General features: G+C 41.3%; 1 protein-coding gene across 4 annotated transcripts in view; it reads left to right on the top strand.

The window, feature by feature from the left end:
* Window positions 1–27,788, top strand: part of SETBP1 (SET binding protein 1) — a 265,374-nt gene that overhangs the window by 188,680 nt on the left and 48,906 nt on the right. The gene's annotated exons all lie outside the window — the stretch shown is intronic.

Raw genomic sequence — 27,788 nt, 5'->3', positions numbered from 1 at the left:
GGCTGGGCTGAATACATGGAGATCTGGGTACAATCCTAGTGTAAATCTGTCACATCCAGTCAGTAGGTGTCATGTAAAGTAATTATGTGAGCATTGAGTGGCTGTGGGAAGGGACTGGTGTCATGGAAACAATAAACCCTCACCAATTGACTCTGAAGAGTTTTAGGTCTCATGACTTGGAAATATAAGCTGGGTAGATGAAGAGGGAGGACATCTGTTCCTCTCCTGCAGAGGGGGAAAAAAGGGAATCTGAATCTTGTCTGAGAGACTGAATTGTACTTTACAATGGGGAGCTGCTTTTGTGATGACACAGAGGCAGGTGTTTTGCTACAATATAAATGAATTTAGCTTGGGAGCCAGCCCAGTGCTCCTGCACCATCAGATATTTATCACAAAGCAGATTTCACACTTGGTTCTGGAAAAGGGCGAGCTTTACTGAACCAATCAGTGGTGGATGAGATTCTGAAGTGCTAAAAAAGAGCTTCAAAGAAAAGTAGTTCATAGCCTTCAAAATGAAAAGAGAATCAACTGAGAACACGGGGAGCAGAGAATTTGTATAACCTGCCAATGTAAGGCTCTAAAGTTTTTTATTGACTTGTAACTGATCAAGTTCTAGCGACTGCTCGTGCTCAAGCCACCTAGATATATCCATTTCTTTCACTGAGACCAGGATCTGGACTGTGATAGTGAAAAGCAGTCTGAAATGAGAGATCACACCATGAAAACATTTTCATTCATAATATCGTATTATATTAGATCAGTTGAGACACCCAAAAATGACACATCCAAAAATACTGGAAAAGAGACTGAAATCAGTCTCTGAGCATCAGAGTTTCTACGTGCCTGACAAAGAACAAAAATATTCTCCACCAAGTGCTGCAGTGGCTGTTTCATTAAGGACAATGCACAATTGCATTGTGTCCTAGCAGAGAGGATTAAAAGTCTTCAAGATGTTTAACATGTCTATTTCTTAATTTTTTTTAATGGAAGTTCACAGTTTTCACAGTCTGATAACAGTTGGATCTATAGCCTTTTTGCTTTTTGAGCAGAAGATGCTTGCTAAACCTGTACTTTCCAATTTAATGTATTTTACTTAGGCATAGAAAATTCTCTGTCAAAATTCTCAGCACTGTTGAACTTAAATGAGTTACCAAAGTAGAGGCATGACCCCCGGCAGGCTGACTTGAAAATAGACTTAGTAAAGAAAAAGTCCATTTCATGTTATTTTCCTTCAGTTTGTTCCCCGTGATGATAGAAGTGTAAAAAGGATGGGTAAATCTTGCAGTAGGAGCTCCATTAGATTTGCTGTTTAAACTTTTTAAACCGGTCCTCATTTAAACTAAAATTATTGTTTTTCTTTATTTTTTCCTTTTCGTGATTACAGCTGCACATCATTCCCCATGACCCAATCCATCAGGTCTCAGATTATTAATTTGTTTCTTCATTGTCATGCCATTACTTAGATGGAAAAATCATCAGCAGTTAGCTAAGCAGAGCCAGATAACCAGAGCCTTACCTTGTACTACAAGGAAAAGTACTAAAACTAAACAGCTCTGCCAAGAAAGGCCTGGAGCCAAGGCTGCTCATTAAAGCCTATGAACATCTGTCTGCTTCTAAGTGCCTAAGATCTCAGTGCAGCTTTATTTCCTCTCTGCATTTGACCTTCACTGGGATTCCCAACAGAGGTCCGCACTTGAGTCTAGCCATAACTATTAACCAGTTCCCACAGAGAGGGGATTACACTTTTCCGTGATAACCTTGACCTTCTTTCTCCTAATTCACCTTGCATTTCCCTGAGGTGGTTAAAAAGTGATTGACTAATCAGAAAAATAAAAGGTAAAAGAAAAAAGAAAGCCCTGTGAGAACATATATGTCTGTCCCAGGAGGCGACTTCCTGATTGCTCTTTCCTTTCTGTGTTTGTCATCTTTCACTGCGTAAAAATAATATGTAACAGAGATAAGAGGAGACATCCTGAATATTCAGATGAAAGCTGAAAATAGATTTATATCACAATTTCAGTGTTATCTTTACTGCACGGGCATCTCGGTATGCTCAGTAGTGCCATTTGCAACTTCATTGCTTGTTGCTGGAGATGAAATATGGAGCAAAACCTATCCACAGTCAGTAGATGTATCTGTGATAAGAGGGATGAGAGAACCATTTAGTGTTCTTTGGTGTTTGGGCATTGTGGTTTGTTTCAGTGTAGTGTGCAGATGCAGGTACAAACACTGTATTGCTGTTATTTTTGTGTTTTTATCTGTGTTGTAACAGCACTTAGCCATCTCTGAGAAATTTGGAGTTCCCTGGTGATATGTAGTGGTCTTGTATATGGCAGAAAACAGTGCTGTAGTACAGCCTTAAAGCCTATGTACAATTTTCTGTCTAGAAAGATATGGGATGTGAGGGGAAAGTTGTCCCTCTTACTTTTTGGAGAAGTAGATTGCCATCCTGGCACAAGAAATGTGCCTGGCACAGGTTGCCCGGAGAGAATTTATGGATGGCCCATCCCTGGAAGTTTTCAGGGCCAGGCTGGATTGGGGTTTGAGTAACCTGGTCTGGTGGAAGGTGTCCCTGCTCAATGCAGGAGGGTTGGAATTAGGTGACCCTTAAAGGTCCCTTCCAACCAAACAATTCCATGATTCTGTGATTTGATGTAGAAATCTGTGCCAAGAGTGAAGTGTCACATTGAAGAGTGCCACCAGCCATCTTGGTTGGTCAGACCAAAAGTCCACTCCCTGTCCTGCACCTGCTTGGACTATCACTGGGCATTCATTAGGGGAGACCTTGAGAACTTTGACTCAGTTTACATCTCTTGGAACCTCTTGGGGTTAAACACACCATGTCAATGCATAGGCAGTGCACTGCCTGTTTCTCCACTATTGTTCTGGAGAACCTGGAGTCCTTTCTATAAGTACTAGTTAATAACTCTTCTCACCTTCCTTTCCACCCACTCCCCAAGACCTGTTACATCCTGCTGTCTTTTTCTGAAATTGCTGGTTTTGCCAAATTTCTTGTTCTTGCTCATCCACCTCTCCTGCGTTTAGAAAGACAAATTAATCAAAACTGATTAAACAGCTTTTCTGTTTAGCTGAAGACTATTCCAGTGGCATTAGCCTGGCCTACAGGCAAGGATACAACAGAAAGTGTTTCAGATTCTGCCTTGCCACAGTCGTGATGTCACTTGGGCACCTCCTAAACTGAACTTTCAAGTTGCGTGCACCAAGCATTGGCTCAGTTGACTCCCTCCTTCCACACCCACAGCCAGAGGTATATCTCATGCATTTACAAAATGTTTTTAGAGTCCCTCTAGCACTCTGTGACCCGAGGCACTATGCACAGATGGATGGCTGAGGCTTTCATCTGCATTCTATGAGTTACTAAAGCTCCAGGTGAGGGACCCAGGGAGAGGTCACAGATTGGTGCCACAGCTGGGCTGGGGAGACTGAGATTAGAGCTTTGTTTTCATTAAAGAGGTCCTTATGGCAAACTCCACATCTCCTTGTCGTTTGTCTGCTTGTTTCACCTTCACACGTGGTGCTAGAGAAGAGACTTTCATTGCTGATGAGCAATCTCAATGCCATAGATCATACCTTGGAAAAAAAAAAAAGCGGGGTTCGTTAGCTCTTCGCTATTTCCTTGGGTGAAATAATGAGGAAGAGCACATTTAACATTTTAAGGTGCATAGATAAGATGGCAATTTGTATGTGCAACCTGTCAGATTATGTCCTAGTTACAATCACTGCGGACCAGGATGTAGCTGGAGGTGAAGCAGAGGTCGAGAGTCACTATATGCAGGACAGCATTTCTGCTTTTCTTTCTAGTGAGACTAATCAAGGTCTGTGCTACTTTGTTCTCACAGTATTTATGCCTCTTGTTTTTTTTAAATGATGATTATATAAGCAAAGACTGCCTTGCTTGCATACTGGGCATCATGGCTCAAAGATCAGCTAAGTCGTCCATTGGTTTCATCAGATACAGCACAGATACAGATCCACAGTAAATTCACAGGAAAATTAAGTTAATCATATGCAGCTATTAGGAAGGCAGTAACCATCAGTCTCTGAATGCTGGATAGTTTGCATGACAAACATGCTTTACAAATTAATGCTTAACTTACCTACAAGCTCCCCCCCCGCATGCCTTCCCCCCTCCATGTCCATCAGTGCTACAAGCTGATTTTTTCTGATTTAATCTTTCCTCCTCAGCTGGTTTGTATGGTGCTGGTTTTACCCTTGGAAGGATCAGTATCAGCTTTAGATGGAGGGTGGGCATCACTCAGTGAGTAGTGTGTGCCCTGTGACTATTGAGGGAGAAGAGAGCCATACATATTAAATGGACAAATAAATGTATGTTGTATTCTTTGAAAGGCATTTTACAACATCTTTATCTTAAAATTGTCCTTATTCCTGTTATAAAGCCCTGCATGATGAAAAGCCCTGGTGATGAAACCATCCAAAAGGGAGAGTTGGTGGAGCACTGAAGGGAAGGAGAAGTGACAATCAAATGAATGAAGAGCATTCATCTGATGTCAGTACAAACACATGTATAAATAGCCCAGCTCTGCTGAGGAGTGTCATTTATACAGGAGAGATTTCTTCCCCGACAAAACTCCCCTCCATGGCTCAGTTTCCTGCTGGAATGGGCCGTTGCTACATAACACTGAATAAATCTCTGGTTCATCCTCTCTCAGAAGTTGAAGCCTTAGTGTGACTTAAAAGAGGACTCTCTATAAGAAAAAACAAATATGGTGAAAAATTGGCAAAGCCACCATGGTTTTTTTTCTGGATTGAGTGTGAGGTTTTTTTGGTGTTTCTTTTAAGAAACAGCACATGCAGTTCTGGACTATTATCATGAGACCTTGGTCAGTCAGAGTTTTACATTGAGAAAGGATCAGTATTTCAATAGTGGGTGAGCATATTTGTTCTTCTGGATGCATATGGAATATGTAGGCAAATAGGGTTGCCCAATTGCCTTATTAATTAAACTTTGCTGGTATTTTGTATAACTAATATAATTATTAATTAATATAATTAATAACTTTTCACAAATAATTTATTTTTTTACATAGACCTGGAATCACAAAGTTAGTTCATTATTCTGCAGTAAACACACTATTTCAATAGCAGGGGAAACAGTAGTCCCACACTGCTGAACCCACTGTTTTGAGTCCCTCATGACAAGAAGGACACTGAGATGCTGGAGTGTGTCAAGGGAAGGGAATGGAGCTGGGGAAAGGTCTGGAGCAGCAGAAGCAGCTGAAGAAGCTGGGGGGCCTCATCCTGGAGAAAAGGAGGCTCAGGGGGGACCTTCTGGCTCTCTACAATTCCCTGACAGGAGGGTGGAGCCAGGTGAGGTTGAGCTCTGCTCCCAGGGAACAAGAGATAAGAGAAGAGGAAATGGCTTCAAGTTTGCTCCAGGGCAGGTATAGATTGGATATTAAGGAAAATTTCTTCATTGAAAATGTTGTCAAGCGTTAATACAGGCTGCTTGGGGAAGTGGTGGACACATTGTCCCTGGAAGTGTTCAAAAAATTTATAGATGTGGTGCTTGGAGACATGACTTAGTTGTAGGCCTTGTCAGTGCTGGGGGAATGATTGGACTTGATCTTAAAGGTCTTCACCAGCCTTATTAATTCTGTGATTCTCTGAACAGTATGTGTGATGAACATTTTCTCATCTGACTAGCTTAGAGACATAAAATGAATGTCCATGCTGGCTGGGTATTGCATGGATGCAGCTCTAAATACTCAAACAAGGGAGGAGAAATGAACATCAGGTGATGAATGAAGCTGAATAGATATCAAGTGAAACCCACATATAAATCACCTGGCTTTCTTCAGTAGTGGCATTTCACTCAACAGGACCTGTGTTTCATGTGGCATCATGTGCACAGATTCAGAGACAGACTGATGCAGGGTCTAGGATCTGGAGACCCATATCCCATATCACAGTTTTCTCATGTTACTGCAGAAAAATGTCTAAATTGCAGTAAACCTCAGTGTGTGACTGGGTAAAGGAGATAAAAGCAGTTTCCTGCCACAGAGAGCTGTAGTGAGCTCTGACACTCACTGGTGCCCAGTGAATGCAGGGTAGGAGCCATGGTAGTGCTTGAAGCAGATGGGAGAAGAGCCAGATACAAACTTCACTGACTGAGGATGCATAGAGTATTAGTCACCCCTTCTTTCCCCAACTCTGCCTCTGCTGTGGTTTCTGGGCCACTCCAGGCTCCTGCATAGCTTCCAGCAGCTGAAAAACCTTTTCCAGCCCCGGCGTTAGCAGGGAGTTGTTCCTTCCACCTGTGTCCTGTGGTGAGGGACAAGCACTGTGCAGTTACAGGGTGAAGTGTTTGTGCCATCTGGCCCATAAAAGTTACAGTCGGAGCTTTACGTAACACCATTATTTGTAAATACAGTTGCATTAATCAAAACAGCTGTTTGGGCCCCTGAATGTTTAGGACTGCAAACCAAATCTACTGAAATGAGTTCCAAAAGCATTATCTGGCCCCTTTAGGATAAACGTCCTTCTGGTTTTCCAAGGCATATGCTGAAAATGATGGGGAAAGTGAGTCAATGCTTTCCTTGGAAGTGTTTTGACTCAGGCAATTGAAATACAGTGAGTTTTGTTGTTGTTGTTGTTTTAATGCTACCTCTTGATTTACTGTGCTGCTTCCAGTGTTTGCACTGACCAAGGAGAGAAGAAATGAGGGAAGCTGGAGTGGGAAAGGAAGCTGGACTATTTATCACCCGACCAAACTTTTATTTCCTCTCTTAATGATTGTATGTTTATTGCGCTGCCTGAGGCTCAGTACAAAGTCTTTTGAACTGGCGATGAATTAATCAAATTAAATGCTGTGACCCTTTTGCTTTTTAGGGAGTGTTACAAGCCTCCCTACACTCTGCCTAATTTCTGCCTCTTACTTTGCTCTCTGTCCAACAGTCAGGCAGTTCTTACTTTGCAGCTTGGCGTCTCCCAGCTATTTATCTTCGCTCTCTCTGGCCAATGCCAGAATGGCTTGTTTGAAGTTTTTATTCAGACCACTGCTGGTTCATGAAGTTGTGCAGATTCCACGTTGGGTGTGCAGCAGCTTCACGTCAGACACAATTGGCCTCTGCTGGGCTCTTGGCTTTAAAAGGCAATAAAGAATCATGGCTGTATTCTCATCTCAGCCTGGCACAGATCAAGCATCTCCCAATTGAAACTGGTGAGGTTGGCTTCTGGAGTGAAGTATTTATTGAGGCAAAAAGAGTGTGGGGCTGGGAAGTTCTGTCCATGGCTTCAGTGAGGGCACAGCAGAGTCCTTGTGGCTGTGTTCAACCTGCCAGTGCTGAAAACAGCCTTGATTCAGCATTTTTAAGATTTTCTCATCTTAGAGAAAGTCATTCCATTAAGATTTCGATGGTGTGCAGCTTGGATACTTGTGTAAGTGGCAGTTTAAGAACAGTTAGAGGGAAAAGTGTGTGCTATAGCTCTGGGCTATACACAGTACAATTTCTTGCTCAAAGGCACTGATAATTTATGTGCAAGGCAAGAGGACTGTTCAGATGCATGGAGGAAGTAAAACAAAGCAGAGGCTGCATCCTCGCTGTAAACCTGCTGATCCATGAGACTCAAAGCTGGAAGAGCTGAGCTCAAGATATCTGTCAGTGAGAGGGACCATAATGCACTCCGAGCAACCTGTGTCCTGTCCTACTCAACTGTAAAAGTGGGAGTTGGGGTCTGTGACCTCCAGAGCATGATCTGAGGCTGCTCCTCTGTTTCCAGAGCCTTCCAGGACTTTTATATTCATGTGTCACAGCAAGAGAAAACTTAAAGAGCTCAGTCTGAATGATTGCAATAATGATGTTGAACAACAAAAGGAGTAAGAACGTCCTGTTTTAAGGTCTTACCAAGAAGGAAGTCTGAATAATTCCCCTATAGAACAAGGGCTGAGGGGAGGAGTGGGAAAGGAAAGCTTTGACTGTCCATGCAGGAGTTTTTACACAATCTCAATGACTTGAAAAGACCCTAGGACTCATAATAGGAATCATCAGTGATTTGTCCTTGAAAACATGCACCTGGGCATGGTTCCCCTTGGCTTTTGCAGCTGCACTGAGCCTGATCAAGCTTTCACCTAGCACAGAGCTGATTTCAGGAGGCTTCGAGTGTATGTGCAATGCAGAGTTAACTGTCAAGCAAGGGCAAGACTAGATGGCTCAAAGGGATTTGCTAATGAGCTATCAAGCTGTGGGTCACTAGTTGAAATTTAATCTGCAAGAACAGTGACAGAAAATCAAATCAAAGTGCTGACGTCAGAGTGATGCTGGAGCAGCAGCCAAAGCGTTGCTGGTGCCTTATGCAGCACACACAGGCAGCTTAAACAAACTGGGAGCAAACTGTGAGGAGCTTGTCTGGTTGATCCGGGTTGCAAAATACAGCTCAGCCAATTTGTGTTACACCTATCAGTAACTCACTTATCTTAGCATGGTTGCTTGTGAATGACAACAGCATATCTTCTCAGAGAATCTGACCCAAGCTGAGCCTTATATAGAACTGAAAACAGAGTTGTGCAGATATCTAGGTAGAGTTTGCTCAGCAGTGTCACGGAATGTGAATCAGCAACGTACCACAAAGCTCAGTAGCTTGTGGTTCTGCTGATGGAGGTTTTTTTTCTGTCATTAGGTCCCTCATTGAGGCCAGTAGTGATAACTTTCCCATTCCCAGGCTCCTGAGGCAACAGAGAGCACAGAGTTGCCATTTCAGCTCTGTCTTTGGCCTTCCCTGCCTCCAGTGTAGGCAGGGAAGGGAGCAATAGTCAGTATTGTTTTTTGTGCCAGCTATGATTAGTTGGCATAAAAAGCACTTAAGTAAGTTTACACAGCCTTTTGAGTTGCTTGGTTTGCTTGGAAAAGGAAACAAAAAGATCCCTGGATTCCTCCAGGGTCTCTTTGCTGCCTGAAGTTTATTCTGCACCAGTAGAAACTTGGGCTTATCCCAGAACTGGGATGAGGTTAGTTGCAGAAAGTTTATCATTCAGATATTTATTTAATTTTATTTAAAAAAAAAAAAAATTCTGGAAGGCCAACAAGTTAAAAATTAGTTAAACTCCAGATTCACGAAGATTTCCTGTTTTGCTTCTTAACAAAACCTCAAAACCACTTTGAACGAGTTTCCCACCTCAGCTCAGGGTGGAGCTGTGCACACCCCACACGTGGCCTCCAGAAGTGCACCCAAGGCAAATAGCACACCTCCTCTGGCACGGTGGGGCCGAGTTTACTGTCAATATGTGTGCCTGTGCATGGCTGCCCAGAGGAGCTTCTGACTCAGCCAAGCACACTGGAAAAACCTTAACTTTCCTATTTCCAGCAGAGCATGCTGAACAGCAGGGATGTGTCAGGCAAAAGCTGGAGGCAGTTGATGAAGGGCTGCCTCTCCGAGATGCTGGGCAGATATCGGCTGTTGTCAGTACACTGTTGTAATTTCATTGATTTGATCTAGTGAGACAACATCTCAGTAAATAAGAAGAGCAGTGAAATATATTGCACTGAAATTAATGGTTGTTGCCTGATCTCCTCTTAAATGAATTCGCTGCAATCTGAAGCAATGCCTGCATTTTGCAAACCCAGCATTCCTTGGCTCCTACACTGCATCATGACATTACTTTAGGCGGTGAGGAAGATGTTATTTGTGATATAGTAATGTAGCTAGATGCCTGGGAACTCTGGATGGAGTTATGGCATTTGGGTGTGTAATTCTGAGTAACAATAAGCAGTGCTTAACATTTCCTCCCACATGAGAAGCGTACCCATTAAAAGTTTAGCCAAGTCAGCTGTGCAAGTTCTTGCACAAAAAGACAAACTGCCAAAGCACTAATAGGAGCCACTCTTATGTTAAAGAGTGGGTACAGCATGCATTAACTCAAATTCTCCTTCTCTCCTGCTAGTCGAGAGAGAGTCTTGCTGAGATCAAAGGAACCCCTAGCAGGTAAAAATGGTAATAAATCAGGCTCAAGCCCAAGTTCAGAACTCCTGAGTCTTTTTCTCAGCTCTGTTTCTGAGATGCTGCATAGCTTGAAGAAGTCAGTGGATGTGATTTAGACCATCCACAGGTCAACTTAAGTCCCTGTGAGAATGAATGGGATGTGTCTAAGTCCCAGGGAATGTCTCAGCCTGCTTCAACTGAAGCGGAACCTACATCCAGGAGAAACAGAGTATTATATATAAATCTGGACAGTGTGCCTTAGACCTAGGAGTAACTTAAACAGATAAGCATATGGTTTCATTTGTGTGCAGTGATTGACAGCCTGTGGCAGTCCATCATGACTCACAAGTGGGTGAGAAGCTGCTAATATCTCCCAAGGTGTGGAAAAGAGCTTCATTAAGTCACAGTTTGACCAAACCCACCAGTTTCAGGTGACAGTAAGCTAGCACAGAACACCTCAGCAGGAGAAACCTGGGGCATGTTCATGCTCTTTTTGTGGGCCAAAGCAGAAGGAGAGCCTGTGCCTCTGAACTGCTTGCTGCAGACTGGTTTGTGTTCACACAACCGAAAGCTGAGAGCATATGGAGTGGGCAGAGCAATCCACACTGCACAGCACTTGATCCTGATCTCCACTGGCCAACATCTCCCTGTAGACCTGGTGTAAAATCCTAATTCTGAGCTTTTTTTTTTTTAACTAATACAGATGCCAAAATAGGGGCTTTTCTGCAGCCATCTGTTGCTCTGGGGAGCGACAGGAGGGATATTGGGGTTTGGGACTTCAGGCTAACATTGCAGCATTGCACCAGGTAAAGAGCCAAAGTTGTGCATGTCCATGTTGTGCCTGGAGCAGAGCCTGGAGCACAGCCTGGAGCACACAGGTCATCTTAGCCATGCCCAGCTTTCCTCTCAGATGGAACAAATGGCTTCCTGATGGCCAGTTAATGACTGGAGAGTGTGGAAGACCTGGATACCAGGATACAGGAGAGGGACAGGTCAGTTTGGCAGTGTGGAAACACCCAGGCATTCCTAAGTGGCAGCTAAGCCTGGGGCACGAGGGAACGCCTGTTCCCTGGCCTAACTTGATTCATGCCATATATCTGACAGAGCTCTAAAATAGCACCTTACAAACAAAAGACTTCCCCATCTACTGGGTTAATATCTCTGGCTTCTGCATCTTGCACTGCTGATTATTGAGTAATTGACCTCAGTGCCTCCAATCCAGCCTTACCTGCCACCTGGAATAGTCCAGGCAATGGGAAGTGCTGGGGCCAGACCTCCTTGGGCTAGACAGCCTAGATCTTTACTTTTCTATTTTCAGGATAAGTGCTCAAACCATTAACACCTTGTGCTTCCTCCTCCCACTTATCCCACAACCCAGGTGCTTGCCCTTCAGAGGGGAATTTATATTTTGATTCCAACGTAAGCAGGTTTGTGCACTGTTGAGCCTTGAATTAAGCAATTACCCAGGCACACTTGTGAGAATAATATTTCCCAGTGCTTATGCCTGAGTGGCTGCATGTAACCACACTAAATCATTCCATGAAGGACCTGCAGCCCACCATTCAGCTGGTGGAGAAACGTGTGAACATCACTTGGGTGCTACTTCAGAGGCATCCGTCCCTGCATTGCCTGGATGGTTTGCGTAGGCACCTGCCCTAAGTAATTTGAATCATTCTACTGGAGCCAAGCACCTATTTTATTTCAGATGTTGCAATAAATAAATTGAGTGCCTAAAGCAGGCAGTCTCGATCTGGCCTTTAGGGTCTCCGCGTTCAGCGGCTAATACAATGATATAATAGGCCTTGCCCAACTCATAGAGCTGTTGCAAGATTTTAATTAATTAATACTGGTAAGGCTTTGAAATGGAGGGAATGAAATGAGATCTATAAACTAGGTGTGTTATTATGAGTTGACGGCGCTTTCTACCTCACTTTCACACCATACCTGAGCAGAGCGCAGGGCGGCTGCATCCTCTGATTCATGGTGAATCATGAAAAAGCCTACTTAAAATGTGGATGGTATTGATTATTTTTGATATATTGATATGTTTAACACTAGTTAAAATGTTACAGGGAAGAAGCACTACTTCTCACTCCAAGAGTATTGGGCCAAAGTGCTGGCACCTCTCCCCTTTATTTAAGTCTCAGTATTAAACCATCAATGCTGGAGTCCTCAGTCAACTTGCACTCGGTGTCTAAGCAAGATGTGCCAGAAGGTAGATGGAGATGTGAGTCCTACTAGGATTTGCAATTACTTCCCAGTGACAGTGTTGGCTAGCACGGGTTCTCATCTTCAGCATTGTAGAACCCCATGTAGCTTTTGTTCTTCCATTTCTCCAGTATGCTGGATGTTAATTATAACCCTGCAGTTTCACTGGTGGGCCGGACACCCAGGAGAAGTTCGTATCCCTGAAGTCCTCCTTGTGCCTAGAATCAGACTGGCACACAAAATTCCTTGGACTAAGTTCCCTGGTAGGTCACGCCATTTCACCAAATTACAAAATACCTCATTAGGTTCCTAGTCAGGTTTAATTTCTTCTATATGTAAATTCTTAATGAAAAAAGAGTATAAACTTACTCACCAAGCACTTTGCCTCCACTGCAGTGTGAAACACAGGTAAAGGCTACAGGGTAAAGGCAGGAAGGGGAGCATCTGCTGCTAGGCTGTGTAACTCCAGTTGATGTCACCAAACACCCAAGGGATGCTGCCATTCTGCTAGTTATCAGGAAGAGATGGCCTCAGGAGGAGGTGGATGGATGGCCATCCAGATAGCTGGAGTGATCCTATCAGCCAGTCTCCTGCACCAAGGACACCTCTTTGCATTTGCATGACGTGGAACTAGTAGATTTTGTTGTTTCTGACAATGTGCATGAGGAATCCTGGCATTACCACCTGGCCCTCATGCACTCGTCCTGGTAGTGGTCCATCCACTAAATCAGACCCAATAAATGACCCTTTTGTACTGACCATTCCCATAGAAGGATACTCATTTTTCTAAACCTTTGTTGGAAAAGCATCATTCTTTCTGTTATTATCCCAAAGAACCTGTGGATGCCCCATCATTGGAAGTGTTCAAGGACAGGTTGGATGGGGCTTGGAGCAACCTGGGATAGTGGAAGGTGTCCCTGCTAATGGCAGGGTGTTGGAACAAGATGAGCTTTAAGGTGCCATCCTACCAAAGCCATTCTATGATTCTTATCCTTCTGTCTTATGCCCTTATCAAAGTAGAATTTACATTTGTCCCCAGGGGCAATTTCTAGTTCAGAGGAAAAGAGATGCCTTGAACACCAAGCAAAATTTTAAAATTCCCTGGCAGCCAATGGAATCTCAGGTAAACTGGCCACTTTGGGTCAATTCAGACAGGAGTGGATGTCACAAGAGAGTGTCTCTCAGTGATGAGAGTGGAGTTTGTGCCCTTCTTACATATGCTATTAAGTGTTAAATATTTTGCCTAATTTGTACCTGGTGCTTTTCAGCAGTAAATATCAGACTAGTTTTACAAGAGAGGTCGATGTCTTTACCCTCATTTCACAGATGGATAAACTGAGGTACAGGGAGATCTAATGCCAGAAGGTCAGTATCAGAGTGAGAAACAGCTAATTGCAACAGACTTAAATGCATCATTGTGTGTGAGTGTCATAATTCTTATTCATAATAATTATTATTGCACCATCAACCACAAAGTTATGCAGAGATACCAAAGACAGAAATAGACCAGTACTGACTTCTTCTCTACAGATGGGGATGTGTTCTTCAGAGGCTTTTTCCCCCCAAGAAATGATAAATGACTTAAAGAAGAGCAGGTGCCATTTCTCCACCTGAGTGACTACGCCCAGAGGCAATAGAAGTAATTTTTAGGATATGATTTCCCTCCTATTTACATCAAGCTAGTAGCAGTACTTATTTTAACACAATTGCCAAGAGACTTTATTTTTAGATCTTGTCAGCGTAGTATCATTCTGTAATTCTTGCTTTGTTCAAAAAAAGTGAAGACATTTCAATGGGAAGATGAAATTCACTGGAAGAATTATTGCTGCCTCACAAGTGTATACTGATAGCCTAAGAAAGCAGTGATCTTCTCTTTCCCATAATGAGAAACGCTTCAAATATATAAAGCATCCCTAATATTTTACTTCAGAAGAAAAAATCACAAGGTGGGTTACCTTTCAGTGGGAATATCATAGATTTTCCAGCTCTTAAGGTGTTCCTCTGGGAGTCTTGTTTCATCCAAATGACATTGTTCTCTCGATGACGATCACACTCCTATAGGAAAATTTGTCATTGGGGCATAATATTGCTTTGAAAGGTCCTAGAAAACAATACAAAATTGAATAGGGAGGAAAAAAAAGAAGAAAAAAAGAAATGGAAGCAGAAGATGCAGTTTGTTAAATTCACACAAATAAGAAAAATCCAGTTGCCATGAAGACTGATCAGCCACATGTATTTCTGTAAGCATATGTCAACTTGATGTACTACACTTCTCTGTTTTATTTAATTACCATCTTCCAGAAGAACCCAATAATTGCTTTACTGCATCTACCTCATTGGGTATCCCATCCAAAGAATGTGGAAGAGAAGGTATGTAGAAGGAATAAAAAGGGAAATGTGTCTGTGGAAGACATCTTTTCCTCCTTCCCCTGATTAAGAGGTTGGCTATTGTCCTTGTGAATCACTTTTTATATCCCTTCTGCTTCTCTCCCAGCATAATAGTGAATGCTCTTACCATCTACACTTTGGAAAATCATGGGGTATTTTTTGTCTTCATAGTACTTTTGATGAATCCTTCCACCGGAAGCGAAAATTGAAATGTGACCATTCTATTAGGAGCAAAAAACATGAAGGATGAGAGCCCTCATGAAAACCAACTCCAGAGTAATAGCAATGATTCATAAAATATGAGGCTCAGCAGAGAAAAAACCATGAGCAGGGCTAAAATTTCAATAAGAATGCATCCTGATTTATACTAAGCTAAGCCTGGAGAAAGAACCTTTATATTGCCTGAACGCCTTCAGCTCTGGGTATTACCAAAGGAGATGAAATTTACAAACAAAATTAATTTATTTGTTAATGCTCTGTTACCTCTGAGGAAGAGCGACAATTGTGTAGTAGTGTTCTTAAATCCCACACACATTTTAGGGATTGGAAGACTGTGGCTAGCATTATAACAAGTATTTGGAATTGCTCTAAATGCCATTTTTTGCCTTCCAAATTTAGGTTTTTCTAACTAGAATTTTATATATATATACACCTATATATCTATATATATAATATATATATTTATATTAAAAAATAGATTTTCCAGGCTGACTGCCAAGAAACCCATAAGAACCATCTAACAATGTGCAACTTATGAGTGCCTTTTTTCAGCAATAAATGATATTTTTCAGGCTGCAGAATGACAATGTTGCATCCCTTGGGATTTTTTTTTTCTTTTTGGCAGGGCTATTATATTGCACAAGGACAATATATTTATTTGGACTTTTAATTTAAGTCTTAGAATAGACCTTTGGTGTCTAGGGGAAGTCGTGACAGTGAAAAAGATTCCTCTCTGAAAAACAATATTCCATTTTTAACTTTAATGTCTGGCCAAATTTTGAATGATATCTTGAGGCTCTGTCATGAAGATATTTGTGGATCACCTACTAAAGACAGCTATTAAGGTGGGTTCGATATTTTAGAGGTCTTGAAGAAATCATATTGGCCAAACCTCTTGATGGCAATATTGTCACCAGTCTTCATCTTAAATTTCATCACTTAATAGTTATGTAGATCAAGATCCCATTCCCTTAACCATACTATAAATGATGCTACCAGGTTTGAACAAATGGATTAATAGCTCACCATCTACTCCACTGGATTTTCACTTGTCTGTAGATTTTGTCGGTGGAACTACACTGCTTACTTCCATTTATTCTACCTTGTTTCCTCTGAAATAGGAGATTGTTGGGTTTAAAAGGAGAAGAAACCAGAAGATGTCTACATGTTACAGTCCCATTTTTCATGAGAATTTTTTGATGTCACAAAAAACAATGTGTATCCACGGAGCTTTACACAACCTAATTAATGACCAGTTGACACTGTGCCTCTAATTGTCCCCAACTGGAAGCAAAAATGCTGCCTGTGAGCCAAAGCTGATTAATGCTATTCGTTGATGAATTTTCCTTTTTTTAAAAAGGAGCCAAGAGAGAGCCACAACAGCCCTGAACTTTCGCAAGGACTGCCTCTGCTTTAGGGGAATTTTGATTTTTCCTGCTGTTTTGTTTGTTTTAAAAAAATGGTGATGTCTAATCTTCAGGAACGTACCTCATCATCCAACCCACAAACTGCTGGCAGAATAATAAACCTACACAGAACGTACTGTTAGATGCCTTTTTTTTTTTTTTTTTAAATTTCTTCCTTTCAGAGTTATAAATCACAGCTTTTTTTGCTTTTGCAAACTGAAGTATAGGCTTTGCACTGGATAGTTGGCACTGTTTTTTTCTGGCCAAATGTTCCGTGCTGTTCCAAAGAAACTGTGGACACTGAGTTGGCTATAGTTTGTCATTGAACACGTTTGCAAGAACTCAGTCTTCAGAGGCCTCCAAGAAAAAAATATACATAGTTTATTTATTAAGTTGCAGTTTAACTCTTTTGTGTGCTAAATTGCAGGTAGTAATTCCATTTTGGCTTTTGTTTTCATTTTTTTCTATCTGACTTTCAGGCACTGTTTGCCTCTTCTAGTTTACATGGATGCCATCATCCTGCCATATAGGTGCAAAAATCATATACATTTCTGATTACCTTACGTAGCCTGGAAGCAAATTAGTTCTTTTGCTTGTTGGTTGCAAGACTAAGTTTCAAATTACTGTTATTTACTAAATATACTTCCCATTATATTTCCAGAATTGTTCTCAGCTACATATTTGCCTTTGTGTCTTTGTAATGTAGTAGAGAAAAGGCACTATTCCTGCAGCTTTTGCTACTAAGTTGTCCACAATGGATTTCTAAACAGTATGGAAGGGAATACTAAATTCTAAATAGTATGGAATAGGAATGCAACGTGGTCTCTCTCCTTGAAACAGTTTCTGGTTTTGTCTGTCAAATACAGCTTAAAATTTTGATCAGCTGGATGTTCAGCAAGGAATAAATGACAGTTATTGGTGTGTAAAACATTGCAGGTCTTGTGTTAATCTTGGACTTTCCCCTCCAGCGCCCTTGAACTGCTTTCTTCTGCAGTGCTTCCTTTCTATTGATGTGATGCCATCTTTGGTACTCTAACAAAGGGCTATATAAATGTTTGGAACCCAGAACAGATGTTTTTGGGCAGCTTTCATTCGGTTTGCCAAGTTCAGGCATAAAACAAGATCCTGACCGCTTGTGGTTGCTGTAGATGGGATGATTTTTTCAAAGGAAGAGTAAGCGTGCTGGGCTCAATGACTTCCTGTCTTCTGGCATCCTACCACATGTCTTCTTTACTATACCATAATGTTTCCCAAGTTTGCTTTTGTTTCATTCTCATAATTGGCTTTGTATATCCACTGACTGATCTGATTTTCCTATCAAGACAAGGCTGTTCACTCCAGATTTTCACTAGTGTAACTGAGAGGAAAATTTGGTCCGTATGCTCTGTAATAAGATATATCATCACTGTCAATATTTTTCTTCTTCCCATCACTCCCCTGCCATATGGCAACTTCACAGGAAAGAACTGAACCGCATATGTTCTAAGTAGAACTTCTTCGTTCCCTGCAAAATCGAGGTTGGTTTTAATACCATTCAGATTAAAAAGTGGAGGAAGTCCTTTATCCTTTAGCCTGGGATTTTCGCCTAACTTTAGCCACCCAAAAGCTAGGCAACCAGTAGAAACTAGTCATCTGAGCTCCTCCTTTAGTCACTGGAGGAAGGAAGCAACTTTGAGAGGGGGCTTCATCACATCCTAAGAGTTGGGGGAAAATTTTATTGTCATGAACATGAGTGCAAATTTCTTCAATATCAGCTGGTCTTAATGGTGTTGAACCGATGAACGGAGCTGCAGGCCCAAAGGCATCTGTGCTGGTGGTTGGAACTGGGACAGGAGATGATTTTTCTGAGCTGCTGTTAGCCTGCTCTCGGGTGTGTTTGGGCTTGTGGTTGGTAGCTCTCTCAAATAACACCTGAGCATGACTCAGTGGGCATCGTGAGCCAGGGATGGTTTTCAGTCAGCAAGACACAGATGAGGTGACCCTGTTTTCGAGTAGGAACTTTTGTCCTAGTAAGATAAGCCACGCCATCTGCTTGCACTCAGGGTCAGCGTGTGCTGGCCCATTTTACTTAGTGATGTAGATATAGCCAAAGAAGTGTAGGCAGTAAAAAAAAATATAGGAAAATGAAAGATGAACTTGAGGGATTTTCTTTCGCGTTGTCTGAAACTGGGTCTTGTGTGCAAGTAGCAATCCAACAAACAAGAGAGACCCTCCTCATTTTAAAATTTTAAAGACATTTCTTACCTGTGTTGGCGCTAGAAAGTGAGTGACAGTGATTAGGGAAAACAGTATTTGTAAGGAAAGATTTTCAGCACCCACTATACTTAAATGACTTTCTAAAACCAGTCACCTCACCTCTTGAAGCCATCATTTGGAAACTGATGCCCACAGGGTTTGCACCCTGTGTCACACAAATGTTTCTGAAAGTCTTCTGAGCTTCTGCCTGATGGATTTTAAGACCTGGGAGAACTCTGCCTTAAAAACACTCACCATTCACCACAGAGAACCCAGATCCAACAACAAACAGTGCAGAATGCTTCAGCCCTTCCAACCTCTGCTATGAGATCCAGGGACCATGAGATAAATTCAGATGAATAACCCCATTTCTAAGTTGCTTCCAGGGAGTGTGTGGGTGTTGCAGCCATTTAACTGCCAGGCTATTCATTTTTCTGTGCTAATAGTTTCCATGCTAGCTGACTGACCAATCTCCCTGATGTGTCGCATCAATTTTCTTATTAAATATGAAAATAATGAATGTTAGGAATGAGCCTAGAAAGCTCCTCATCTCCCAGATTGGGTCTTGGTGCCAAGTGTCTGGCTGGCATCGTCTCCAGTATTCTGCAAACAACATCTGCATGAGCGTGCCGGTTGTGTAACTCGTGAAGTTAACGTAAGTGACTGCCGTGCTCTGCTGAGCAGTGCTGATTAGAGCTGTGCTGCCAGAGGGAGGCTTTGCAGCATGTGGGATACACAGGGATGCCGTGCCTTTCCCGGGAAAGGAAAGAGGTGCCGGAGACAGGACTACATAATTTACCGGAATAACTCTAGGAAGGTTTCTCTTTCATCCTCCCCCACCCTCCGGATTTCTTTGGTCACAGATGTGATTAATGATGCATCTCTGCTGAAATGATCACTGCTGTGATGAGCAGAAAAAGAGTGATTTGGAAGCACTGACCCGCCCCAGTAGCTGCCTTGGAGGCTGACCTGGAGAGGGACAATGTGATGGAGATGGGGTATTTTGGAGGATGCATATGAAACCCCAATTCCTGGCTGACAGCACACCTTGCTGCTGATCTGGACAGCTCTGACAAGTTCAAGAACATCTCTGCCAATGAAAGAAAAGTCCAAGGTGCTTCTCCTCCAGCCCATGAAACTTGATGCTCTACAGGAAGGCAGTGCAGGCAGCAGGCTGGAGCCCTGTGACTCAAGTGCCATTAGTTCTCTGGAACATCATGTCACTGCCTAGGAGGAAAGACTTGAATATTAGAGCTGTAAAGAGAATTACATTTTACTTCCTTCCCTCTCAGGACAAGTGTATGCTGTCAACCTTTTTAGCAGAGGCTAGACCCATTTTTCCTGTCCTTCACCCCAGTTTCGTGCAGTTGATTTAAAATTATTTTAAAGCAGCACACGACAGTTCATTTTTGTAAAAAGCAAGAGGTTTTGCATTTATCATGACAAAATCTTCTTAAGTTCATTTTTTCAAATGCATATAAAATTATTATTTTATATGTAAATAATTATTATCAAAACCAGGACACGTCAGTAAACTACTTCTAGACAGGTACTTGGAACGTCCTTGTTTGCTGTTTGTGTTAACCTTGGGCTGAAGACTGGCTCTTGTTCATTATCCAAAACTTTCCAAAGAAAACAGTAGGCAATGTGTAAATAACTAAACCACACACACGAAAATGACGCTGAAATATAATGTGATGGGTCAAAGTCTAGTTGGTTTAAGTCAGGCATTTACAGTAATCCTTCTTTACCCCACTTAAATGTCACGTAGGTAAGTCATGACAGCTCACCCACTGCCAGGAAAAGCTTGCATTATCCTCGAGGATGAATTCAGGACCTCAGGAAGCTACCAAGTCAAATGAAAAACAGAGACAACAGGCAATGGCTTAGCAGCTTAAGCCATATGCCTCAGATCAGTCTAGCCATAATTTCAAATTCCAGCAGGATCATTACCAAGTTAATGCAGATCTATTGAGTGCTTGGCCATTTACTACAGTCAGAACAGGTCCTTTGAGTTAAATCCTAAGAAATTAGATCCTTTGGGGTTTTAATGGCTATTAAAAATCACAGGATATTTTCATAAGGGGAGGAGTTTATTAATCTTCTGCCCATAACCAAATTAGTCCTTTCCTCCTGCAAATACATTGTCAGTTCCTTATTGCAAAAGGAAGATGGGAGAGGAAGGGAGATTAAAACTCTGCTTATGTGCTGTATCTTGCAAGAGCTCTACCACTGACAACACTGCAATGCAAAGGCACTGTGGATTCTTGCAATGGAAACCTCAGAATGTTGTTCTTGGAGCTTCTTAGGACAAGAGGGCACGATCTTAAGCTCTGCCAGGGGAGGTTCAGGGTGGATATTAGGGAAAAACTTTTTACAGAGGGTAATCAGACGTTGTAATGGGCTGCCCAGGGAGGTGGTGGATTCACTGTCCCTGGAGGTTTTTAAGGTGAGACTGGATGTGGCATCAGTGCCACGGTCTGGGAGCCACAGCAATGTTGGATCAAGGGTTGGATGTGATGATCTCAAAGGTCTTTCCCAACCCAGTTGATTCTATGATTCTGTGATTCTATGATTCTGTAGTAGTGGCTGGACTACAACCCTGAACACTTGCTCTGCATTTTTGATTAAACACTGGGCACATCTTGCAAATTCAGTTCTCTGGATGTCCCAGGCCCTTGGCATTCCAATCCAACAGTGCCTGTGATGGAAAGTCTGGGCTGACCTGGCCTCTGGCAAGCAGGGAAGACTTTTGAGCATAAACACACATATACACCGTGGTTTGTATTATCATCATTAGCCCTCAGTAAAAAGGGCTGATCAGGGATCAAACCTCTCTGTAATCCAATTACAGAACAAAAGATAGAGGGTAAAGGTGGATGCAGGAACTGTGAGACTGCATTGGTCAGTTTGACAGGAAGGACACTGGTGTGATTGAAAGAGTTTGTAACTACTACTACAGAAATGGAAAACTGGAAGAAAAACAGTGAGATAACTCTGTGGGTGATCAGAGGAAAATGCATTGGAGTGTAAAAAATGCCATAGGAGATAGTGCAGAAGTGTTTAATTTGAGAATTATATGGAAGGCTGATGGAAAACAGTGTGACAGATTAATCACAGACAGCAGCCATAATTTATGTAGAGAATGAGAATATCCTGCTGAAGGCTGAGAGAATTGGGTTTGTTCAGCCTGGAAAAGAGAAGACCTTGGAGTGACGTAATTGCAGCCTTCCAGTGTCTGAAGGGAGCCCACAAGAAAGCTAAGGGGGGACTATTTACAATGTCCTGGAGTGCCAGGACAAGGGGAATGGTTTCGAACTGACAGAGGGAAGGTTTACATTGTATATAAGAATGAAATTCTTCCCTGTGAGGGTGGTGAGACACTGGAAGGTTGCCTGGAGAAGCTGTGGCTGCCCCATCCCTGGAAGCGTCCAAGGCCAGGTTGGATGGGGCTTGGAGCAACCAAGTGTGGAAAGTGTCCATGTCCATGGCAGGGGGGTGGGACGAGATGATCTTCAAGGTCCCTTCCAACCTAGGCCATTCTATGATTCTGTGGTGAGATGCAGAAGGGTCTCCAATGTGAAGAGAAGGACTGGGATTAGGGTCCAGGGTCAGACATCTGAATATGGGCCATTTGGGAGGAACACAAAGGAAAACCAAGGTAATAATAAAGGTTGTGATTGTGGTTACCACAGTGCAGAAGCTTCGCTTCTGAAAGATTGTTCAAGACTGTGTGGCTGCTAGTGTATATTCACACACAGATCTCTTGGTTTGATAAGAAAGTGAAATGTGATCCCCTATCCTTAAAATTTGAGCATCCCTGTATAATGATTTATTGGTGTTCTGTATTTCCATCTGTCATGGGTTGTGCGTGAGCATTTCCAGTGTCAGTGACTGAGTGCTGCTGATGCTGGGAAGCAGGCACTGGTCCAGCCTGGAGTTCTTCAGCATCTTTCTATGAAACTCTGGCAAGATTCAGAGATGCTAAGTGTCTTTCCCAAACTTGGATTATATCTAGAAATAGGAGCCAGATTTCCTAATTCGCTGTTCTTTAGAAATCAGCTGATAACATTCTTATGGTTTTGTTTTAATGATCTGTAATTTCAAACTGAATGATGTTGGAAAATTGTCAGAATCCTTGAAAACAGCTAGTGAAGTTACATTTAATGGATCATATAATTTTAATTCATTTTCTATTTTGATTTTTATTGAGACAGCTCACCCCAATAAGGAAAAAAGAGCATTTTGCCTTCCCCTTTCAGCTTAAATTTGTCTTGAGAAACACAGTGTTTAAATTCTGAGTTTGGAATTACTATGCCTGAGCAAATAATAAAACAAAAGAATATACAACTGTCAGATAAAGACCTTGGAGCATTTCGTGAGGAATATTTGAAAGATGAAAACATTACAGGTTTCTCACCAATGCTGGGAATTGAGAATTAGCTAGAAATCTGGCTAAAAGAAAACAAATTCCAAGAAAAAAAAAATCCTCATAAATACATTGTTCTCTCTCCAGTGTTCTACTAAGCCAAAAATTACACTGGTCCTGAACAAGTAATTTCTACCAATGAAAATCCAGAGAGTTTCAACAAGGATGAAAAAGAGCTTTTATGTTTAAAGTACCATCACCAGCAAAAGGCTTCAGAGCATTTTCCATTTTTAATTACTTCAACAGCAAGCAGAGCAACAAAGGATAATTTTGAGCTACCTTGCATGGGTTATGAAATGTCAAAACCTGATAACTGATATAATAGATGGTGCCTCTATGGCTAAAAAGCCTAAGGAAGCAATCCTTTATTCCAGAGATTTCAGATTAAATCCCATACAGCTTGAAACTCGGTGAAAATTGCAATGTAATGGATTTTCAGCCTGAAATGAGTTGGTTTGCAGTTAAGATCCTCTTGGAGATACGACCAAAGATTTGAATCAACATGACAGTTGCCTGTCCTTATGGAGGCAGACTAGATGACTGCTTAAGATTAGATATATAACTTTTAGGTGGCTGGGATATGAGATAAATCCCACCCTCCCTTGCCTCTTTCTTCATCTTCTGCACTGAACACCATCCATCTTTACAACAGCACCATCAGAGGTACCAAGCAGAAATACTTTATAAGCTCAGTCAGCAGAGAAGAGCAGGGGAACTTCCACTGTTAGTAAAACATTAGCTGATGTTGAATGTTCTATTAGAGTCTGATCTTCTTCTCCTTCAGCCACCAACCTAGCCATTTATTCCCACTGATTTTCACTTTGCCTTTCAATTGTCTAGGGAAACCCACACTAGTTTTGGGCTTCCAATGAGTCGACTCCTCAAGGTATTTCTACCTGAAGGAAAGAAGAGTTTTCAGGACTGGGCTTAATCATGATGATGTGGGAGAAGAGCATGGGATCGTGGGCTTTACTTGGACATCCACATTAGCTGTACTGGCTTTGTGGCATGCCTTCATCAAGTAGGTACTTTTTAGACAGGAAGACAAAGACCATGTCCCCAGGGAAATGTCAGACTGGCTAGGTGGCATATGAATGAGGAAAAGCATCTTCTTGTTGCAGAAACCAGACAGTTAAAGAGCCAAGTATTGTGTTAGTCTCATGCTCTGACTTGTCTTAGCTAGCAAATTAGCTGTAATTTGGTGATTCCATTGCTCAGCACCTTAGACTTTCTCTGTTTGTGGCAATATGGGTGGGGAACTAAGCTTTAAATAATGAGGGGCTATTAATTGAGATCCTCTAGCACACAAATATAACCCATCATCGTTACACGATACATATTTAGTACATAGTTACATATGAACTTTATATGAAAGTACCTGTATTATACATATCATACATATATGAAAGTTCATATACTGTATATGAAAGTACATATACATACAGAGTTATAACCATCACATTCCCACATGGGAGAAGAGGCCAAGCAATATTTTGTTGCTGGAGCGGACAAGTAAAAAGTTCTGTTGGAGGATCAGACACTTCTGCCCTTGATCCAAAATGCTTATACAGCCAGACTTGCATGATTTCTGCAGCTTCCCAAGTGAATTGCAGCCATGTACTCACTTTAGAGCCATCTATTACTCCCCACTGTGTACGTACCTACCTAAAAATCCATAACCGGTCTCGCATCGAATCAATGCTCACAGTCAACTTGTATCTAAACAAATTGAATAAAGCTAAGAGCTCTGTAGATCCTCTTATTTATCCCATGACAAGCAGAGACACTCCCAGTTCTTCTGCTCCTGACACCTTTGTCAATAAAATCTGCAGACTGCACAATATAAAGTTATATTATAATTCATCTCCTTGACAATAACAGAACCTTTGAACAGAAATGTTTTATGTGGTTATCACAGGAACAGTGCTGAAGCGGAGGCTGCATCAGTAAAGTGCAAAAGTAAAATTTTTTTTCCTCTTGTACAGTCACATTTCAAGCAATTTTTTGACGTAATGAAAGAAGATCGGATTTGATTTTAAAGAAGAATTTCTATTTGACTGGCAATTATATAGTAAATAAGAATCATAGGGCTTATTAGAACATATACTCCACTCTCCTTCCATTACAGGATTGTTTTTCAGACCTGAGGTCTAATTTCATTATTTCAAAAGGACAAAATATTAGACTGACGAAAAGTAATGTAACTGCTGCAATATTTCCCTTCAAAGGACATTTTTAGGCAGTAGCCACAGAATTAATGTCAATAAACTGCAAGTGGAAATTATGGCAACTGTATATCTGTTTGATTGAGTTGGAGGCGATATCAGTCTCCTATCTGCCCTAATTTATGAGGATGTCATAGGAGATGTTTTAAAAGTCATGCCCCAAATTCTTTTTATATATACATAATTTATTTTAAATTTACAGTTACAGCTAGAGCTGTTTCAGTCTGTTACGTGAATATTCTACCAGGTTTGAAAATAAAAGGTAGAATTTTCAAATCCAAGCAGAGCACTTACTTATGCAGTTTCATTCATTTTAGTAGAGAGGTGTATGTCAAAATCCTGGCCCTAGGATTTAGGTGGGCGGATGACATGTTTAAACAATGATTTCAAATAATTTAGTCTAAAACAAGGAATCCAACGTTGAACTAGGCACCCATTCTTACTACTCTATTTGTTTGTCTCTGAGAAGAATTCAATGGATTGTTTTGTTTCAAATTTCAACTTTAATTATTGCCTTTAATATAATTGAAACAAAACTGACTATGAAGGAACCTTTCTGAAGATAATTTTAGGTAACAGGACAGGGTTTTCCATCTCTAGTTTAACACTTGGCTAAAGATCCAGGAAAATGACAAAATGCCTGGGAGTTAATGGTACTGACATTGATATAGTGGCATGATAGTTTTCATGTCATAATATTCAGCCAAGGACACTATGAGGTTTTACCAAAAATAAACTAACAAGAGAAATAATGTTTTCTCATTTTACAGATATGTGAGGAACACTTTGAAGTGTCAGGTGGCTTGACTGTTTTTTATAACTGTTTGGAAAAGATGCAAAAAGTTATTTATTAGCTTCCAGCTGCTCAGGGTTTTTTAAGTGCTCAAAACTGCATTAGTGGAGGAGCTGAGATTTGTAGATTATTTGGACTCTGTCAGTGCAGCAAAGCTATTTACACATGGTATAAAATATGCAACAGAGCCACTGCATACTAGTGGGTTTTGTGTTTCGGTGGGACCAGTCTGTGCTTCAAATGTGTCATTATCCTTCATAAGGAAGTTTCGTTCTACTCTTGAATCAGCTCACATTGTTAATGTGCTCATCAGCCAGCTCAGAAGGATATACAGACAGCTGCAAAGAATCTAATTAACATTTGACTACAGAAGAAGAAATTGCAATCTACTGTACTATTTAATCTGTCAGTGAAGGTCTGGATTAGAAATGGCTTCACTATTTCTCTGTAGCTTTTCCTCTGATTTAATATAATAGAATCATAGTCATTAGAGGTGGAGAAAAGCTATTAATTTAGCTTGTCCATCTAGCATTGCTGCTACTTTTACCCCTTGGATGACCCCAAGAAAACCTCTTCCTCTAAGTTTGCCTCCATCAAACACCTGCAGGTTGTTATCACCTCTACCTTTAGTCATCATTTACTTAGGATTCTGTAATTCCTGTAATGTTTCCTTGCAAATCAAACTTCCATTGTTATTCCCGTGTTACTTTCTCCTTTAACACCATACAGCATTCCAGCATTATCTCCAGCATGGTGAAGAGTGCTCCAGAAGTACCTGTATCTTGTATTAAAATCTATCTGCTATTTAGTTTAAAGTCACTGCTAGAGAAAGAACCATTCAAAGCCACTCCATTCTATTTTTTTTTCTGAAGAAAGAATAATATAATTTCTGTGTGATAACTGTTCTCCAATGCATGGAAGACAGGGCGAAAGTAGTATGAAGAACAGAGTAGTTTGTAAAGGAGTAGATTTTTCAAATTAATCCGAATGTTTAGAGGGGTTTGTTTCTAAACAAATAAAAACAACAAATTGTTTGGATCAGAGAGAGCGACTGTGTTGACAGCAGACATATGAATGGTACTGTTTTTACAGATGGACTGGTGAGAATCAAATTGAAGTTATTGATCTGTATTTGTGTAGGATCCCGCTAAACAGAAAGCTTTTAGGGCTTTGCCATTAGCAGCGTAGGTCATCTTACCAACTTGGAAAGGCAACATGCTCTGTTCCTATCACACACACTCCATTGCTAGCGCAACAGAAGACTCCTAGTCTTCAAAAAATGTCAAGAGTCCTTCTGCAGAGATGGGGATAATCCTTTTCAGATATAATTAAAAACCTTTCCTCTTCCCTCAACAGGCTCAGGCACCAAAGATAATTCTTTTGAGGCAACACATCATCAGTCTGGAAAAAATCTAAGTTAACTTTTTAACTTCGTCAGCTTTGCATCTTCTGTTTAGCGGAGACTGAACGCAGATTGAAGAGAGTAGGATGAGACAGTAAGTCCTCAGGTCTCAAATTGATCAGTGCCTTTGGAAGAGTACAGAGAGAAGCACAGATCTTGTTGAAGGAGGGCAATTTTAGGTCTTGTCTTCACAGAGCCTGTACTACAAGTTCTCATTAATGCCCAGTCTACTTGGGAATCTTAGCTGGTGGAAGGAAGTAAAGAAGCTTATTTAGCATCATGGTTGCTTGGTGGGACTGGGACCACCACCAACCTGATCCTTTGGGAACACACAATTGTAACCAGTGGGCATTAGGAGAGTGCAGCAAGAATGCAAAGACTAGCTCTCTCTTTTTTTCCCCTTTTTTTCCTTTTTTTTTGTTTGTTTGCTTGTTTTTTGGTTTTTGGGTTTTTTTCCCTTAAGTATATGATTCACGAAATTCATTTGTTGTTACAGGAAAGGTGGTTTTATCAGCTGAAACATATT

Source organism: Manacus vitellinus, unplaced genomic scaffold, assembly GCF_001715985.3.
Source record: "Manacus vitellinus isolate BGI_N305 unplaced genomic scaffold, ASM171598v3 scaffold_42_pilon, whole genome shotgun sequence".
NCBI classification, from domain to species: Eukaryota; Metazoa; Chordata; class Aves; order Passeriformes; family Pipridae; genus Manacus; species Manacus vitellinus.
This window is presented reverse-complemented; position numbering and strand designations above follow the sequence as displayed.